Below are 14,086 nucleotides of genomic sequence, written 5' to 3'. Positions count from 1 at the left end.
TTTTTCATGAAATAGGCATTGTGACATATATATATGGGACCTAGACCAGGAATATAACTGCATGGGGGCATCTATTTGATGTGATCAAATTATTACACTTACAGGCTATTTTTTTTAATCTATCCAATAAGAGCAATAATATGCCTTACCTCTTAACGTTTTCTCTGATAAATGAATTTCTTAACTGAAATTTTATAAATAGGAGTTTTTATTTGGTATAAAGTCAATCATCAATAAATGATGATGCCTTTGTCTTTTGTTTCTGAGTTATCTCATGAATCCTAACTGAACTGTGACTGTGCACTGATGTACTTAATGCACATAGCTCTGTAGTGGATCTTGCAACTAGTATGTTGGATGTCTTTTATAAGAGAAGTCATAAGTTATACATTAGTATTTCAGATCTTAAACATGCTGCCTCCATATAATATTAAATAATATTATGGAATATTATGAAGTATTATAAAAGATATTTTTCCATTTTAACTGCAGCCCTGAATTGGAGAATATTATGATAATTGACATAGGACAGATACAAAAAAAAAGATACTACCTGATTTTACTCATGTGAAGACAAATCCACAGAAACCATAAACAGAATGGCAGCTACCCAGTGGCTGGCAGGTGGGGGCAAGTGTGAGTTTCTGACAAAAGGTCCAACGTTTGACTTATGCAGCAGACACAAGTCTGAAGACGTGCTGTACATTATAGAGCCCAGATGCAATATAACATTGCATTATACACTTAACAACATGAAAGATGGTAGATCTCATTTAAACCTTCTTTTCACCGCTAACAAATAAACATTTTTGTCTAAAGGGGGTAGGTAGAAAATCAAAGAAAGACTACTTTAGCTACCGTGTGAGGAATCACAAATGATTTTTCTTTTTCTTTTCTTTTCTTTTTTCTATTTGATGTCCTGTGTGGAAATGTCTTAGGCAAAGTAGATCCCAAAATGTGAAATGAAGGAGTAAAACTAGTGAGTAAGGAGAGCTGTTCCTTCCATCACGGTTGGCTATGTGTTGCTCTTAAAGGTTGCTAGTTCTCTAACCAATGAGCCCTTTCCTTTGCACTAAAGGCAGGAAAACAAACATTCCTGTGTCCTCATGAGGATTACAGAGGTCTTAAAGCATCTCTCTTACCATGACAACACAACCATATTAAGGAAGAGAGTGCCTTCATTCTTGTCAGTGTATAGGCTTCTTTCAAAAACTTGATTCCTTAGGCTTGGTTGGGAAGAGGTTAAAACAATCAGCTGATGCCACACCACCTTGCTAATGGAGGCCTAAGATGGAGAAGCCAGGTGAAGGGGTGGATCTAGAGCAAAGGATAAGGAAACAGGAGGCAATAAATATTGGGAAAATGTAGCTGGAGAATTTCTCTCTGGGTCCCACCAAGCCCCCACACTCCCACAGGCCACTTAGAAAATAATCACTCAGACGCTTATATTACTTATAAACTGTATGACCGTGGCAGGGTTCTTGCTATCTAGTTCTCCTATCTTAAATTAACCCATTTCTATTAATCTATACCTTGCCACATGGCTCCTGGCTCACCAGCATCTTCACATGTTGCTTGTCATGGCGGCAGCAGGCAGCATCTCTCTGCCTCAGCCTTCCACTTCCCAGAATTCTCTCTCCTTGTCCCACCTATACATCCTGCCTGGCTACTGGCCAATCAGTATTTTATTTATTAACCAATCAGAGCAACACATTTAACATACAGAACATCCCATAGCACTTCCCCTTTTCTTTTTTTTTCAAAAAGGAAGATTTTAACTTTAACATAGTAAAATTACAGATAATAAAACAATTATCAAGCCAGAATTACAGTTACAATATCTAGTCTATTTATAATAACTGGTCTATTTGTATTTGGCAAAATTAAAGAAGATATCCTATCTATCCTATATTTGTGAGTCTAAGGTTTCACATCTAACTTATCTTTTATAATAACTAAGGAAAATGATTAACTATCTAGTCTTCAACTACATCGAAGACCCCAGAAGGATATACTATTACCTGAGAAAAGGGAGAAGGATGCAAGCAATTTTCGGGAATCTTACAAGAGTAGACAGAGACAGCTGGCAGCCTGGGAAGTCATCCAAAGTTCTTTTGTAAAGTTGGGGCATCTGTCTTCAGCCCACAGGCCTAGAGTCTCTCAGTCACTTCTCTCTGTGTCCTGTAGAATGTCTGGAGATTCCTCTGTGAAGCAGGAACCTGAAGGACCATTTTGCCAAGCAAAGTTCAGTGGTCACCTTCCCACGGGTCCTGCATGTTCAGACGATCAAGCAGTCTAGGCAAGAGAAGTTTCTTGCCCAAATGGCTATTTTTGCCAAGGTGAAGATAAACTCCATATGGAGTGTCTTCGATGCCCATCCTCCTCTCTAAAGTAAATCGGTGCTGCCAGGAGCAGACATGTCTCACTGTCCAGAAAGTCTAAATTTTTAAAACATTTTAAATTCCATATTCTGTAGGTCTTTGAAGTCTTTGAAGATTACCTATCTATCTGAAATATATCTATGTATACCTAGAAGACTTAACTAACATGGCTACAAGTATGATTATCATAAATGACTAATTATTAATCTATTTCTTAATTATCCATTACAATTTTAAATGAGCTTTACAAACCTAATACCTTAAACAAGAGTAGAAATATACACACAGTATAACAAAATTAACTTTAAATTTGTATCAATAAACTAAAATCCATAGCAATGTAAAACATTTCAAACAAGTTATTGCTCTTTAAAAGTAGGTTCATTAATCTATCCTTTTATCCTATCATATCTATACTATCCTCTTTTTTTTCTTTAGAAAGAGATCACATTTATAATCAACCTGATTTAAATAAAAATATTGGTTTTTTCTCTGTCCCACACCGGAGGGCTCTACTGATATGGGACGAAAGAATCTCTTAACCTTTTATTTTAGAAATATGCTTGGGTTTAGAGAAGGGGTGAGCCAATTCCATCTCCAAAGCCAGCTTGGTATATTTGGGAATTTGGGCGTACCTTCTCTTACTACTTCCTGCTGGAGGGAGGAGCTGTATCTTATGGGGACACAAAGAAAATTTTAGGATTATGAAGTAGTCTGTGATGGTGTATTGCCTGAGCCAATTGCCTTGAAACAATTCTGGATGTTGGATCATCTGGGCCATGGTGTCATCGGAGACCTTTCAGGGGGTCTTGGCTGGTCAAACCTGATGTATCTTAATCTTGAACAATTCCATAGCCTCTGGCTTTCTGTGGAAACAAAAGCAGAGCTTCCTTTCCAAAGCAACATATCCTTACATGCAAATTTTGAAGTCAAGGTACCTTTAAAATATACATATTGGCTTAACTCAACAGCTTTTACAATCAAATGGTTTTTTTTTTTTTGCAGTTAAAATATCAAAGACAACACAATCCAGATTTTCTGTGTAATATCCATCTTTACGTGGCTTATTTTTTATATTACCTTTACTGTCTCTTTAAAGGCCTTATTTTTTAAAACTATGTATTTTTTTTATATAACTGTATATATCACTTTTTTTTGTCTCTTTGAAGCCTACATATACTTTACACACATTGTAAACTATTCCATCTGAAACTGTCTTTTATTTTAGATTTATTTATTTATTATATATACAGTGTTCTGCCTGCATGTATGCCTGCACGATAGAAGAGGGCGCCAGATCTCATTACAGATGGTTGTGAGCCATCATGTGGTTGCTGGGAATTGAACTCAGGACCTCTGGAAGAGCAGCCAGTGCTCTTAACCTCTGAGCCGTCTCTCTAGACCCCTGAATCTGTCTTATTGCGAACCTATTGCTTTAAACTGTAGCATTACTAGGGCTAAAATAGCAGCTTTGGCTGGTGGCTCCGGCTACCTCAGCTTCCCAACATGGTGGCGGTAGTTTACCGCCAGCTCAGCTCTGGGAGCCATCAACTCTTAGAAACAGTGGTTCTATGCTTCTATCAAAGCAGCATGGAGCCCAGAAACCCCCCCCCTTTTTTTTTTGTACTAGCAAAAGCTAAATCCACTATGCAACGTAATGTGCCGCTTGTAGACGCCTCATTCCCTCCATACTGCAGGTCAAATGCACACACCAGGAACCCGCCATAGTAGCTCAAACCTGCAGGCTGCCGCTAACTTGAGAGAGACAACTAGGAAGCTGTTTTTAGCTCCGTTTTAGATTTTTTTTTTTTTTTTTTTTTTTTTTTAGGTTTTAGGTGGAAACTCTTGCCAACCCGTTGGGTACCATTTGTAGCTGAAGTTTTCTCCAGTCCTGCCTGGCCCATGGTCAGGACAAATCTCTCTCACCCACCAGTCCCTCAGCCACTTAGACCCAACTAAGTAAACACACAGAGACTTATATTGTTTACAAACTGTATGGCCATGGCAGGCTTCTTGCTATCTAGTTCTTCTATCTTAAATTAACCTATTTCTATCAATCTATACCTTGCCACGTGGCTCATGGCTCACCAGAATCTTCACATGTTTGTCATGGCGGCAGCTGGCAGCATCTCCCTGCCTCAGCCTTCCACTTTCCAGAAATCTCTCTCCTTGTCCCACCTATACTTCCTGTCTTGCTACTGACCAATCAGTGTTTTATTAATGAATCAGAGCAACACATTTAACATACAAAACATCCCGCAGCAGGAAAATGAATATCAGGTAGTTAGTTATCGAATGTGAACCCAAGAAAGCTGCCTTGTTGCATGTACAGGTCAAGTGATGTTTACCTTGCACAAATTCTGTGAACACTAAACAGACCATAGATTTATGCAGCCACAAGTGTCTGAGAAAGGACTGTCACTTCTCAGGGCCTCAGCACATTCACTGGCAGCATCTTGACCCATTCTGACTCCTTCCTGAGCAGGGACAGGAATGTTTTTGTACATAATGCTGATGGTCAGGCAGGACTGTGCTCTGCTGATGGCCCAGAGGAACAGTGCCGAGTCCTTCGGCTCCAAGGAGCTCAGATTTCTTTCAGAACAATGGTCACCAAAGTGCTGTGCTGCAAATCCAGTAAGGACATTTCCCTTTCTTTCTGTTCTCTATTGTAATACTGAACTGGAATTCCTGGCCCAGTGTCTTCTGGTAGCAGAACATAGACAGGAGTCCAGAGAGAGGGAACACTTCATTGTTGCTAGCTGTCCTTTGTCTTTGATAAGATGTTTTGGGGGTTTGCATGATTCTGGAATCCACTGGGTCTAAGAGTCAGGAGACAGAGCTTGCTGGGGCCCTCTTTCTCTGTCTTGTGTTTAAGGCATGAACAACACAGGGCAAAACCTTCTAAGTTGTTCCCATGACTCACCTGCTCCCAGGAGACAAAGACCACACCGCAAATCAGCTTTTGATCATGTAGGATGAAAAACCTTGAGTATCACCTTGTTCAAGGTTGGGGCCTCCTGGGGGAAGTATTTGGAGGTTTGAAGATATAGTCTCCAGATAGGCATGTACTCTGTGCTCTGACATTACTCTCGCTGCAAGACACCCTGGTGCAGTGCAGCCTATGGTAAGACAGATTCGACTCTGAGAGTTAGGACTCCCAAACAGAGGTCAGGTTCAGCTAAATTTCTCTATATCTATATCATACCACATTTCCTTCCATATTAACTTTCCCTTGCTATTTCCTGTGCCTGGCCTGACCATAGTTCCCTGCCCTTGCCTTCCTTCACCACCCATGAAGGGACAGGAAACTCACTCTTTAGTGGCACTCTAGGGCCCTGAGTCTCTTACCATTCCTTGGATTGACAGGTCTCTGACTGTCTGTGTCCTGCATCTGAGCAAACAAGGGTTCTTGTGAGGCTGCTTTCATGGGCCCTGTAGGACTCCCTGTGGTGTCACAGCACACCCAAGTGAGAGGCATACATCAGTTCCTGAAGTCCCACCTCCTAAGGCAGTATACTCATGACTGACCAGCTGAACCAGGAACAGCAACCTCAAGCCCTCATCCTATCTCTAACACACTCATTTTTCTGCTTTCCCAGCTTGCCCAACTTCAGGTTGATCTTCAAATCCATCATCATCCTGTGGATACACAGGAAAAAAATGTGTGAACCAACATTGTGATTCAAAATAAAATAAATGTTGCCCCTTTGTAATAAGCAGCCAAGTGAAGAGATAAGCTAGGATAACACAGACAATAAAAATAAGAAGACTGGTGATCTCCAGGATATGTACCTGGAATCATGCTATTCCACAGCTACTCTTCATTAATCAGACCTAGACATTTTCACTATTTACATGTAAATCATCATCAAAATTTAGATAGCACACTTCATAAGGGGGTTATTAGAATTTGTATATTCATCTGCAAACTTACAAATTCACAGACTATGCTGAATGCAGTAATTACAGCAGATTTAGTAGGGTCTGAATTTACTCGGAGGAGCTCTCAGAAGTGAACCAGGGCTTCCCAGGAAACACAAACACACCAGAGAGGAACTGTGTCCAGGTGGGTGAGTCTCCACAAAAAAGCACTCACACACAAACTCTCACTCACAGGCACAATGCCTTCTAATTGGCAAGAAGTAAGATTTTTATTACTCAGCACAGCTAAAACTGCTTTCAGCTTTATGTAAATTTCTGAAAAACTTTGATGATGTTTCCAGCTGCATCAACTCCCTAAAGATGAGATGATGAAAAAATTTGGTGGTGGTGACAGTTTTCCTTGCTAAGGGGTCATGCTGCTGTCTGAGTATTGCTGTAACATCATTGTCTGTGTTTCAAAAGCATGCTGGCAAACTTGCCCTTTTGTTCATACAGTCAGGGGATTTCATGATGTCAGTCAACAATTCTGACTGTGAAGTCACAGCGCCTCAGCATATCACAAAAGATGCATGGAAACTTGAGATGCCCCATAGCACCTGCTCATTCAATTGTAGATAAGACAGTTGCTTCGAGGAGGGCAATAGTGACTGAAAACAGGCTAGGGCTCCATGGAAGCAGGTCTTAACATTTTTGTTTCATGAACATCACAGTTGATTGCATACATTGCATTATTTTGAAAGTAAAGGCAAGAAAGCAAGACTATCTGATGCTGGGGAAGAGCAAGACAGCTGGAAGCCAAGCCTTGCCACTACACAGCATATGGCTAGTCTGGGAAGCACACAGTACTTCCTGGCCTAGGAAAGGGTAAGACAGTCACAGACGCAAAGGCTGACGCATGGTAAGAAGCTCGAGGAGAAGCTGTGTAGACACAGAATCTGTCGATGTGTTTCAGAACATTAATCCAGGGGAGCAGAATTCATGTTTTGGTAGTTGAAAAATCTGTCCATTTGGGACCAGGTGTGATATAACCTCCACTGCATTTTGCAAATGATTGATTCATCTGGGACAGAAGTCAGCAAGGGGGAAACCATAATAAGTGTCGGGGTTTTCACATCTGCCAACAAATCACCAGAGATGTCCCCAAGTGGGATTGTCTGCCACAACTTGCCCGTTAGAATGCCACTTGGTACCTTGAGAGGACAGATGGGGCTGCCCTAGGTTGAGCTGCTTCAGGCCACACGTCCTTGCACAGTTCCTCTGCTTCTGGAAGGCAGTTGTTCCTCTCTTTATCTCTATGCAGTGTATGTATGCTGCTCCAACAACACACTCTTCATTCTCCTTTGCAAGCTCAAAGAGACCCTCTAATTTCATAACTGAACTTCACAGCTCACTGCTGCAGAACACCTGCAAATGTATAGATTTGTTATTGGACTTTCTAGTGGATCAAAGTTTCAAATAGCACTGTTTTTAATCCTCCATGATGTTGGCAGCCAGCTATGAACTCTTCACCAGAAACACTGGGAGCTCTTTGGTGGCACCTGATCTTGTCATTTGTGCACTTTTCCTGGCTGGACAATATGACACAATGCACATGTGCACAAAATAAACAAACAACAAATAAATAAATGCCAGCCTTCAGAATATTTGAGATTTACCTCCCTTAATCTCACTTTTGACATTGGAAGAGAAAAAGCCATAGAGAATTAAAACTTTCTTTTGAGATTTCAATGAAAAGCATGGCTAAGGCCTGGGTAATCTAGGAGGAAAATGATAAAGGAAAATGTAGAGTGAGTTACCAGATTCATCCAGTCATTCACTGCAGACAGCCTTTGTTCTCAGATGGCCCTAGCCAATTCTCTCATGGCAGGGACCTTTTTCACTCCTCTTTATCATTGACCAACTTACCCTGAAATAAGCCACCATGGATGCTCCATGCTCCTGTGGCATTTGCTGCTTTTTCTTCTATTCTCTTTATTCTAGAACTCTTGACTTCAGCCAATTAACAACAATCCAATTCTCATTTTCCCATATACAAGTAGACATGTGGACAATACAGGTGATTAAATTCCTTTGACTTTTTCTTTGATGCTAAAGTTGGAGATGAGCTATTCCTATACCTATGCCCAGTAAGCTAGGAAGGAGAGAGTCCTGCCTGGATTAAAGTGGGATTAAAAGTTTAACAGGCACACTTAGGAAAACAGTGTCTGAGCACTGGCCTTACAGATACTACTTCTGACTTAAATCACCTCTAGTGTTAAGGTCTTTAAATATATCTGCTTACCTGTCATTAAGTTTTAAGTAGAGCATTATATAAAAAAAATATAGATATTCTTACCCAACCTATTTTTTATTTTCTGGGTATAAATGCACACAATCTCAAAAGATATCACTGAGAAGTATTTGCTGAGCCAGGTGCAGCGGACATGAGCTGTCATTTATGGATAAACCAATTACTCTGAAATAGTGACCCACACACTGACAAGATGCTCCCCATGGGGGGAAGTTCTCCCTTAATTCTTCATGATTATAAACCAGATAAAGTTCTCTCAAACTCAGTCTTGCTTAACAAATTTTAAAATTCTGGGCATACAAAACTCACTAAAACATTTCATAATAGAAGCTGATGTATCTGATGAAGATTTGGGTGGTATGAAAATGAAAGTTTCTACTCAAAATCTTAAAAAAACACAAGCTATCAGTATAATGCACATTGAAAAAAAAGTGTGTTTCTTTGCTCTAAAAGGAGTACCTAGTGATGTTTTGTTTCAATTAGATCAAACTTCTAAATAACCAGTCAAGCTTGGAAATGCATTAGCATCCATAAAAAAAAACATTATATTTCAGAAGGAAGGAAGCCCAGATAATAACATAAAAAATGTCTGAAATATAAATGCCTGACTCATTCTAAAACTGCAAAGTAGCATCATCTTCCAGCTGTTTTCCTCCAGTGAAGCTAATGAGGCAAAAAGGAAATACAAAAACCAGAGATGAACCTCGAGCTGTGAGACTCTTCTAGGAGGACAGAACCTATTTGGGAACTATAATATGAGTAAGAAGATAGGTGAACCTAAGCCTGTAGTGTGAAAACAGCAGGAAAATTGTGTCAGCTCTATTTTGTCAGACTTCATACTTGCATTGGAATAATCTAACTGAATTTTCAATGCAGGAATCAACTGTAAGTGAGAACACAGCAAGAAGGTATCATGTATGAGCCAGATGTTAAGTCCTCTCTGGACACTGGATCTTTCCTGCCTTGCTCAAAGATTCAGCCTTAGAACATGGAGAAATTCATGTCAGTTGTTTTGCTTGGCTGTGGTATTTTGTTATTATATCCCAAATGAAATAGGCAGTAACCAGCTGATCAGTTTATATCTCTAGTATGCAAATTACTCAAATAGATGAACCAAGGATGTTTAAATAAGTTTGGTAAACATACCATCTGCAAATATACAAGGACGTAAAGTAGTCCAGCCCACGGGACCATGTGCACTTAATTTATTAAAGGTCATAGCACATCAAATGCATTTGACATTCACATGACCAGGTATTTTCATGTAGAAGAAAATGTTATCGGTGTGTAAGGTTCAAAAAAACTGAGAAGATATTTTTCCTAATAGGAACTACAAAACTGGATCCTATCTTTAAATTTTCCTTTTAATTTATTTGGGATATTTTGAGATATTTGGCTAGTTTATAATCTAGATAATACCTATAGATTCCCTTCATTTCAAGATCTATGTAAAATCTCCCTACAGCCCACCAATGTAAAAAACTATGACATCTCAGCTGAGGGCTTCTGCTCGTTGCCATAGGCAACTCTCCTGCTTGTCCAGCCCTGTCACATTACCTGGCCAGAGAGCTGGCTTTCCTTGAATCTCTCAACAAAACTATTCACTGGGGTACTGACAGGTGCAGGAGAGCCAGAACAAAAGACTGGGCACACTGACAAGGACCCATAAAAGACAGGAAGTGGTTTCCCACCCTTTGCCTCCTTTCTTCTTTTACATTCCCTCTCAAGAATCCCCAGGAATTCCAGATGATCCCACCCACCATGGATGGAACAGCATCCTCAAATTTGTCTTCTACACCCAACACTCATAATATTCCCATCAATAACATTTCACTCTGGAAAAATGTTGTCAGATACTTCCTTCATATCTTACTAATCTATATATTCAAAGTTATAGTTAACCAATTATGTGGTTATTTCCTCTGAGTAGACTCTCTCCTGGAGGGAGGGGGAGACCTATGACTCAGAAAGCTGATGAAATTTATAAAGTACAGAAGATTCTGAAAGTTTAAGGATTCACAAGGCCCGTCCCAGTTTAAGAAGTTAGTGATTGTCAGAGAGAAGAGACCCTTTGAGGGAGTTGCCTCCAAGGTGACAGGGGCCTCAGAAACATAGCTTTCATGTGTGGTCACTCACTCTACAGTGGGCTTTTGAGTGATGCATTTTGAGTTACCATGCTCCTGTAAACTTCTTACATATGCCTCTGTAAATAGCCCTAAAAAACTCTTTGATACATCAAATGAGACTTGAGTGAAACATGTCATTGGTCTGCTATCTCTGCCATACAATAGACAATTGCTCCAATCTCTTCATGAAAATTTACACATCACCAATCTCTTCTGGAATGGATTTCTTCTTTAGTGATTTGGACTGTCTTTCTAAATGATTGCTTAAACTATTCTTTAACTTTCATAATGATAGTTTCATATAAATTACATAGTGTTATAAAATACAATAATTAAATATCCTTTAGTTTATTGTGATAAAAAATACACATAAAATTCACCATTGTAACTATTTTCCTTGATGTTAGTTTTAAGCACTTTAAATATATAGTTCAGAAGCATTAAAACATCCACATCATTGTGCATCTATCATAACTATTCATCCTCCCCACTTCTTCATCTTCCCAAAGTGAAACTCTATTTATTGAATGCAAACTGCTCATTCTCTCCACTCCCATTCTCAGGATGTTTCCATTCTATTTGGAATCATACAGTCAAGCAATGTTTGTCTTTTCCCCCCCTGGCTCCTTTCATATAACACAATGTTTTCAAGATTCATCCATGCTATTGTCTGTATCAAGAGTTTATTTTTCTAAGGGTGGATAATATTCTAGCACATATGAGTGTGTGCTTCCATACACACATGTGTGAGTGTGCGTATGTGTGTTGTGTTGTGTTGTGTGTGTGTGTGTGTGTGTGTGTGTGTGTGTGTGTGTGTGTGTATGCAATGATTTACCCATGCATCCGTGGACAGACATTGCTTCCACCTTTGGCTGTCTGGAGTAGAGCACTGCTGTACTCTACACCTATCTGTTCTAGCCCTGCTCTCACTCCTTTGCACACATATATTCAAAAGTTGAGTTGATGGACTGCAGAATAATTCTATGCAGAAGGTTTGGAGGAATTTCTGTATTCTTTTCCACAATGAGTAGTTGAACTCTTTTAATCTCCTACTAGCAATACACACAAATCTGATTTCTCTGCATCCATGCCAACACTCATTGTCTAGTTTCTTGTTCTAAATAGCCATCCTGAGAAGTACAATGTTTGAATTTTTAAATTTTAATTTTATTTATTTATTTGGTTTTTCAAGACAGGGTTTTTCTGTGTAACAGCCCTGGCTGTCCTGGAACTCAAAGAGATCCACCTGCCTCTGCCTCCTGAGTTCTGAGATTAAAGGTGTGCACCGCCACTGCCCAGCTACATTTTTTTAAATTTTATTTTTTTAAAGTCTTCTCTCATACAATACATCCTGACCACATTTTCCCTTCCCTTCCCTTCTCCCAGTCCCCTCTTCCTACAAAACCCCACTTCTCCCCCAGGTCCACTGCCCCTTTGTTTCTGTTTCAGAACATGAATATATGGTGGGATTCTGTTCCCTTTTGCTGTTATTTTGTTGCTTTCAAATACTGAGTCAGGCAAAACATCGCTCGCCACAGTTACAGGAAGTTATTTCAATTGTAAAATCCTGTGATTGAAAAACTATTCTACTCAAAGCTCAGATAATCTATTTCTATAATTTACCTAAAATAAAAATAAAAAAGCAAGGTTCAAGTTTTATCTGCACTAGTGACTGCGGTGCAGGATCAGGTGGTTTAGAGTATGTTTTGAAGACAGTTTCACTGTGCACTTAGCATCCTCAACCCTGATGCCTCGCAGCCCACTGGAGACCAGCTCCATGTCAGGTAAAAATGCTGTGACTGAACTTGGACAAGAATCTCCTCTACAATGAACTTGTGCTTTCCACAGGCCTCACATAGAGTCATTAAGTGTGATGTCTCATGGGTGGAAAAAAATAGCAGGTGAGAAATGAAATTATCAAATAAACTGTTATTTATAAGACCTAAATTAGCTGGGAAAACATTGTTTTTCCTTAAACTTCTGAAGTGCAAGTCATTCTCTTGGAGATCTATTTATCTTATAAACTTGAAAAATAAATGGTTTATTTGTCTTACTGCCTTCAAACCAGAGTACCAATTAGAGGCTGTACCACTGACTCTGAAGACTTAGTTATTGATTTCTGTAACTTGACTCATTGAGTGCTTGAGTCATGATTCCCAAGCATCTTTTAAATTGCTCATCATCCAGTCAGTTATTGAAAATATTTTTCAAATGAAGGAACCAATTATACAGAGCAAGCAATGGCAGTTTTCAGTGGGTCTTGTGTAGCGTGGAGTAGGACTAATTTCATTTTCTGCACTTGAATTTGTGTGTGTCCATGGCATACCCAGGGGAAGATACTCATCTGGAAATTCAATAAGAAGTTTTAGAGCTTCGATAAATCCAAATGGGAAATAAACAATTGAAAAAAACACTGAAACTGAATACCAGAAGCCTGAGGCTGGAAGCAGTGGATGAATTGCCATTCCAATTCAATTGTAGAAATGAAATGATAAAATGAATTCAATCAGAATCCTCAGTAGACACTCACCTTTACAAATGACTAGAACTTGAGAAAAGAGAGATTTATGGAAGACAGGATCCACAAGTCAAGAATGGACTTTCTGTTCCTCACGTTCACCTGCCATGTTAGCAGCATTTCTAACTACAGAATCCTAGTGCTCTGATACAATTGGGCAGAGCTCATCCAGGAACACTTGGGATACTTTGATCTTTATGTAGGAGGAAGGTCTACCTTATGCAAATAATACTAATAACATTGGTTTATTTGTGGGCCATGCTTACACAATTATATCTTCATATTATGTTTCTTTGCTTTAAAATTCCTAACAGTATAACAATAAATCTAACAGGAAAAGTATGCCCAGAATACCTTTGAGAATCAATATTTTTAAATTTTATTTTAATCTTATATTTTCAGTTTTTCAGACACGTGTATATTGTATGATGAACATATTTCATAAGTGTTACCCAAACTGTGGTATGCATATAGATAATTTGCTGATAAATTTAAATGAGTAGATAAACTCACTATACTTATAATTTCAAGACGAAGAATTATTGGTCTGTAGTGAAGGGGACTTAACAGGATCCCTTGTCACCAGTAGTTAGTTCTAGAATCACTTCGTGATTGCATTGGTCATCTAGGAGAGCAAATGGGCTTTACCTGAAGGAAAATAAACTTCTCATATACTTGTGAAATAAGGTAGCTTTGCAACTTGATGTAAAGCACATATTATTGTGCATTAAGTTAGGTAGACTCCTAAATTAGAGTCTGCCAAGTGAAGGGAAGCTCTTACTTGAGTTAAGGTGGGCTCCCAAGTTAGGCTGTACCCCTTGCTCAGACATGGAGATGCTCCTGTCTATACACATTCTACTATAAGTAGGTGTTAAATGTTCGCCACTCA

This window comes from Peromyscus eremicus, chromosome 3 (genome assembly GCF_949786415.1).
Source record: "Peromyscus eremicus chromosome 3, PerEre_H2_v1, whole genome shotgun sequence".
Taxonomy (NCBI): domain Eukaryota; kingdom Metazoa; phylum Chordata; class Mammalia; order Rodentia; family Cricetidae; genus Peromyscus; species Peromyscus eremicus.
Note: the sequence above shows the minus strand (reverse complement) of the source record.